The following is a 7,077-nucleotide window of genomic DNA, read 5'->3' on the forward strand; positions in this document are numbered from 1 at the left end:
TTTACGTGATGTATCTTAATTCTTTTTTTTTTTCCCATTCCCCTGCCCTCCCTTCAACCCCTCCACCCCTCCCTATTTTCAAATACTGCTTTCATTTTTCCCTTTTCTCATATTTATTCCTTTCCCTTCTTTCCTTTCCCCTACCCCTCCCACTTCCCAATCCCCTTTGGACCTTTTCTTCCTATTTCAAATTATCTATTGTACATTTTAATCTTCATTTACACTTGCAGTTTCTCACACCATAGAAACTGTTTGGTATTTACATATGTGTGTCCTATTTATTTTGCTTAAGAGTGTGCCCTCAATGCTCATTCATTTGTAGCTTCTACACAGCATAAAAATTATAATTTTAAAATAAGGTAGTTTCATAAATAATTAAACATGTCAACTATACATTTTTAATTCAGGTAATTTTTCTTCTAGTCCTAAATGACATAAACAGTATCCCATTCTTCAGGATTTTTATGTTCCCTTTATGTTTCTCTATTATTTTCTCATCTCATTCCTACTGCAATGGTCCCCAGATAATCCCTATAACTCTGAATCATTTTTTCCACATACAAGAAAAACATCATAATCTAAAGTCTTATTATGCATCCTTATCCTCTGTGAGGTTCTTGTTCGTTTGTTTGTTTGTTTCTGAGCCTTCTCTAACTCAAACACAGCAGCCAGTCTGATCCCATCTTTGAATGTAGATTGAGTATCAACCCCATTCAAATCACAGACATGAAATATTTGGGGATGTTGTTGGGCTATATAAAGGGAATAATGATATGGAGAAGAAGCAACAAAAGTTATTACTAGACTTGCCTGTCTATTTTCAGAGTGGATTAAAAACTGAAATCAGATGTGTTATTTATAAGAGGAAATATATAATAATGATGAGTAATGTTAAATCATAATAGAAACAATACGCTGACTAAATGCTTGCCAAAAGAAACAGATCTGATAATATTAACATAAGACCAGTAGCTATTATAAAATATTATGATGGGAAATATTTCTTCTTGATAAATAATACAGGTGATAGATGCAATAATACAAATCTTTACCACAGATGTAGTTCAACCATCAGAAGATGTAATCAGCTAACCCCACATACCATTATATACAATGTTACACAGGAAACCAGAGCCCATAGGACATTTTTCTTCCCTCCATCTAATGAATGCAGAGCTCTGTGGATTATTTGGCATTCCAAGGAGACTGCCTCATATACAACTTCCACCTTATTTCCTCTCACAATATTTATAATGACCTCAGTTTATACATTACTTACTTACTTGTCTGCATCACATAATTAAAATGCAAATTGCATTTCTATTTGGTAGAACAGTAATACCTGCAACCTTACACATATATTTAAATATTGGTATTTTCATGTGTGTCTTCTTTATTTCGCTTGAAAGTATGGCCTCGATGTGCATCCATTTAGCTATAAATGTCTCTAGTTTCTCATTCTTTATGGCTGAGTAGTATTCCATTTTATATTAAAAAAACACATCTTCTTTATCCTCTTGTGATTTTATTTTGTACTGGGGATCAAACTTAGGACCTTGGGCTTGCAAGGCAAGCATCAGAATCACTGAGCTAAATCCCTGGCCCAACATCTTCTTTATCCAATCACCAGTTGATGGGCTGCTGTATGATGCTTTTAATTCTTTTGGGAAGATTTTCTCTTTAGCTTAATATGTGGCCAGTATTTTTCCTTTTTACTCATTAAGTTTATTGGTACATTTTAGGCATACAGTATGATAACACTCATCATTGGGAATTTGTACCTTTACATGATGTGTCTTGGTTCTTATTTTTCCCATTCCCCTGCCCTCCCTTCAACCCCTCTGCCCCTCCCTATTTACAAAGACTTTTTTTCTGTTTTTTTCCTTTCCTTTCTTTTCTTTTCCCTACCCTCCACTTCCCCCTCCTCTTTGGACCTTTTCTTCCTGCTTCACATTATCTATCATACATTTTGGTCCTCATTTAAACTTTCAGTTTCTCACACCACAGAAACTATTCAGTATTTATACATGTGTGTCCTTCAAAAGTTAGCATTCAGGATGCATTTGCTAATGCTTGCTTAACTTAAATTTTAAAATTATGAAACACAATTTCTGTAATTGATAAAAAAGAAAGCTTTAATAGTTTAAGAATAAAAAGTGAAAGTTAAAAACAACATAAAATAAATGACAATGTATAGGTCACGGTGGCTTACACCTGTAATCCCAGCACTTGGGAGGCTGAGGCAGGAGGATCGCCCTGAGTTCCTCATCAGCCTGGGCTACATAGTGAGTTCAAGGCCAATCTGAATTACATAGCGAGACCCTGTCTCAAAACAAAATAATACATTATTTAACATATACCAAGAATCAAACATTTTAATAAACCAAAAGTTACAGAAAATAATGCAAGTTATCCGCTAAATGTCTCTCTATCTGTCCTTTGCTGCTAGCAAAGAATAAGTCCAAAACACTTTTCACCACCTTGGTTAAAAACAAAACACAAATTTAAAGTTTTACTTCAAATTTTATTCAAAATGGGAAGCCCCTAATTCATTTAAAAATTACTGTAAGATAACTTCTACGCAAACACCAAGTTCATACTGAAAAACCTTATAGGCCAATCATATCTATATCCAAACCTCCAAAAACCTTAAATGTTTCAATCAGAACATCAAAGAAAAGTGTGAGAAAAACATTTTGGGACCATGTAGGCACCAAGATGATATTAAACACCAGAACATATGTGATTCACTACATTAATAGATAAAATTAATTAAACTTATGGCATACAAAGTGTGATAAAATGTTTTGATTTTAAAAATTTATTATAGTAAAAGACACTTTGTCATTGGTTCCCCCAAAGTACTCCCCATCCTAGAAAGCACTTATATCATCATTCTTGCCATTCTCTGAAGCACTTCTATTTGTTCTTCTTTCTAGTGTCTGTACATAGTTGCTCTGTAGTTGGTGCCTTGATGTCCCAAATCAGTTTAAAACATTTACTTTTCATGGTCATTTTGATTTGGGGGAAGAGCCAGAAGTCATGGTGACAGATCAGATGAGTAAGGTGGATGAGACACACTACTTTGACAGAAATTGCAGTAAACATTAGGCATGAAACTTCTATAAATCCTTGGAGGTAAACATATTTCTAAGATGCAAAATTAGGTTGCTAATTGCTGGTGTGCCCATTCTGTATAATACCCTTTATTTAAGTATTTGCAGAACTGGTGAACATAATAGGATACCATGTCTGTGAGACACTACTATCATTTGATTTTAGCTAATCAAAAGGAAGACTTAATTTGGGAGACCTGGATAGAATTCACTGAAGTGTGGGAAGGCTTACAAAGTGAGTCATGTGGGGAAAGGCTGAACATGTTTCCCAGCCAATGGGTAGAAAGACAATGGGGACTTCAGTCCTATAAGTGTAAGAAATTAATTCTTCTAACAACCTGAAAAAAACCTAGAAATGAAGACATAGCCAGCCAACACACTGATTTCATCCTTTCCACTCCCTGAAGAGAAAACCCAGCCATGATTTACTTACGTACTGAGAGAATACATTGATAAATTGTTACAAACTGATAAAGTTGTGATTATTCAGTAATCAGAAGTAAATACATCCCCTATGCTTGATTCATTCTCTTGTGAAATGAGGATACTACTAGTTTTTTCCTCGTGAAAGTGACTAAATTACTATAAACTTGGAAATCACTTAGCTTTTTAAAATGACAAATGGGAGAGAGAATTTTTGAGCACTAAGGAAATGTGACTTAGTCACCTACTAATGCACAGGCCCATGCACCATATAATAAACACTACATAAATATTGAATTTTATATGAAGGATGTTGTCTTCCATATGTTATTCTAAAATTATGGATGTTTGTTTTTTTCACATTACATATATAATCTACTTGATTAACATTTTTGTGTGATGAACAATTTTTTGTTTAGCAACTTAGGATCTATTTCTCTCCCTTATTTTCTCCCTTTTTTCTTCCCTTTCTGGCTCCTTATCTCCTCCCCTCTACACACACACACACACACACACACACACACACCTTCTAATATGGAGAATCAATCATTTTGTTATCATTAGTGGAAAATTCCAACATTTCTCAGCTGATCTGAAATATCCCTTTCAAAAGAAAAGTATTCATTCATGAATATGTCCTTTTTTCTTTTTTTTATGTTTAATATCTAGTTTTTTGTTTCCCTGCAGTTTTCGCTTATCAAGAACAAGTAACAAGAAAGTTGTTTGAACTAGTGTACAAACATTCTGAAACACCACTACACATACCTAATTTACAAGAACCATACAAAAAAGTCCCTAAAACACTACACTATGAAGGTGTCCAGTCAGATGTTTACAGTCAGATTTCTTCCAACCTGTTACTTACCTTGTAGCCACAGGAAAGCTTTCCAAAATTGAAAAGACAGTCTCACCACATCCCTCCCTTTTCCCAACACCTAGGATGGCTGCATATCTAGACTTCCAATAGTTATTGCAATGATATAATGCAATACGTAACTGGTAAATATCATTTATGTGGTGTGTTACAGTTTTAAAGCCAGTTAAAATGTAGTCTTTGGATAAAATGTAATCTTAGAAAAATTTTCATATCTGCACGGTTTAAATGTGCTAGACACATACTTTTTCCTAGTCCATTCTGTGTGATATTTTTACAACATTATGAATAGAAATATACATTCAAAATATATTGAAAAGTGAGTTACTACATAAATTTGCATGTATCAATCTATCTGTTTCCCCTGCAGAGTAATAGAAAATACTGGTTTTCCTTGAATTTCATATTTGACAGTGAAATGCCACAAAGTATTTACCAAAAATCCACCTAGTCAAATTGTGAAATAAATAAACTAAGTGAAAATTTAACAGTTCCTTTAAAAAATTATATGACCTTCATTTCCTAGCTTTGAATCTTTAACTTTTCAGACATAAAGTTAGATTTATTTTTACAAGATACACAATGTAAACATTGCAAAATAAATAGTGAAAACAAGTGATGCAGGATCCCATTTCATGCTCCTGATCCCATTAAAGAATTATTTGTTTAAAAGGCATTCAGTTGAAAATTCAAGTGCAAAAGCATGATGATGAATATCTACTATTCAAGCAACAGAAATAATATTGATGATACAAATAAGCTATTTTGCAAGTGATTTTCCCAATTTTACAAATGTACATCATATATGGATTTAACAGGCAATATACTGTAGTGCATTTAGGTCCATTGTTGTGCTCTGTGGTTCAAAGTGTTGCCTTTTGCAGTCAGCTGGAATGTGAATGACTGCACACCACCAGCCACACAGGCTGTTCACCCCCTTGACTTAGGTTTCTTTCTTCTAGCAATAATTCAGCCATTAACACGAGACTTATTTTTGGACACGGAAACTATCATCAAAAATGAAGAATCCAGCTGGGTGTGGTAGTGCACATCTGTAATCCCAGCACTGGGGAGGCTGAGGCAGAAGGATTATCACAAGTTCAAGGCCAGCCTGGGCTGCATAGTGAGTTCAAGGTCAGCCTGAACTGAACAATTAACAGCACCCCTTTCCCCAAAACCCAAAACACATTAAGCCCTAGGCTTAGGAAATTTAACGGACTTAGTGAGTATGAACCTACAACTACTCAGACCAGTGTACCATACAGACCATGTTAAAACCTATAAACTCATCTAATAAAAATTGTAGTAAAATAGGTTGATTTACTTTAAAGTTTTAACATAATTTGCAGCATGTTTGCATCAGTGTCATAACTGACTTTGAAAATGACAGCATTTTCATACTATATTTATGAATTTTCATTTGAATCCTGTCAATCTCCAAAGAAATTTTGCAGGCACACATGACAAGGCAAATTCGGGTCTGAATTAATCACCTGGGTATGGCTCAAAACATTGCTTGTTTTTCCTTTTCCACACAAGAGCAAATCATCAAAAACAGCCTCAAACTTGCTTTCTTAATGTCGAACATGATTAATTGTATTTTGTGACATGAGAAGGCAAATCATTTGTGGTATGGAGCTTGGTGTCATTGGAGTTTTGAGACTACACTGTTTTTCCTCATCTGGAAGTTCCCTAATTCAGTAGCACAAATAGAGAGTAACTTTCAGTCTTTTCCTTCTTGCTAAGCCTTGTTTTATACATAGTAGAGTAGGCTGGGGAAGCAGCTCAGGGCTAGGGCATTTGCCTAGCATGCATGAGATCCTGGCTTGATCCCAAGCCCTAAATACAATACAGGTGATAGAGCACTTATTACTGGAAGCAACAATTTCATTATGTGAGAGTTCAAATCATTAACATATTTTCACCTCATCATGTACCAAAATAGAATTTAGTAAAATCGGTCTTATATAAGGATAATTTTCTTGTTCAGAATGGATAAAACTGTCTTCTCAACATAACAACATTTTGAAAATATCAAATACTTTTCTAATACCATGAAGACTGAAGCAGTTTTGTTTTAAGCCTTTGAGCTAATGTTGGGAGAGACACAAATGATTTTTTTCAGTTTTAGGTGTCTATTCTATTTAAGCTAGTAAAATAGAAGAAGCTTTTAATATAATTATGACTTCTTTGGTCACTTCAAATTTCTAAACAGAATGCTTGTATTTTGAAAGCTGTCACTGTTTTACTATTTAAAAGAAGAAATGTAGAGTCCTTTTGCTGTTTGTAAGTGATTTGTTTTTACACTTAGTATCAACTAATTCCTTATTATGCCAAAGATCAATGTTGATGTTTTTATTTTAGTTTTGCTTGAGTTAGCTATCAGTGATGAATAAATGAAGACATTTGAGAAAATAGATCAAAATCAAAGTATCTTTCTGATTTCTATATCTGGGCCTATGAAAACAGATACAAAAACAGAGAAAGTAGGTGCAGGAGGTCACAGGCAGACTATTTTTAGTTTTCATTTCAGCAGCAAGCGGTATTCCTTGAAGCATTATACTGGATGGCACCACTGAGAAAGGAAGATTAGAAAGTGAACCATCTCCTCAGATACAACATGGTCAGCAGAACTGATTAACATGCAATTCAGATTGAAATGTA

This window comes from Heterocephalus glaber, unplaced genomic scaffold (genome assembly GCF_053883595.1).
Source record: "Heterocephalus glaber isolate CG9 unplaced genomic scaffold, H.glaber_assembly_v1.0 deba00001600, whole genome shotgun sequence".
Taxonomy (NCBI): Eukaryota; Metazoa; Chordata; class Mammalia; order Rodentia; family Bathyergidae; genus Heterocephalus; species Heterocephalus glaber.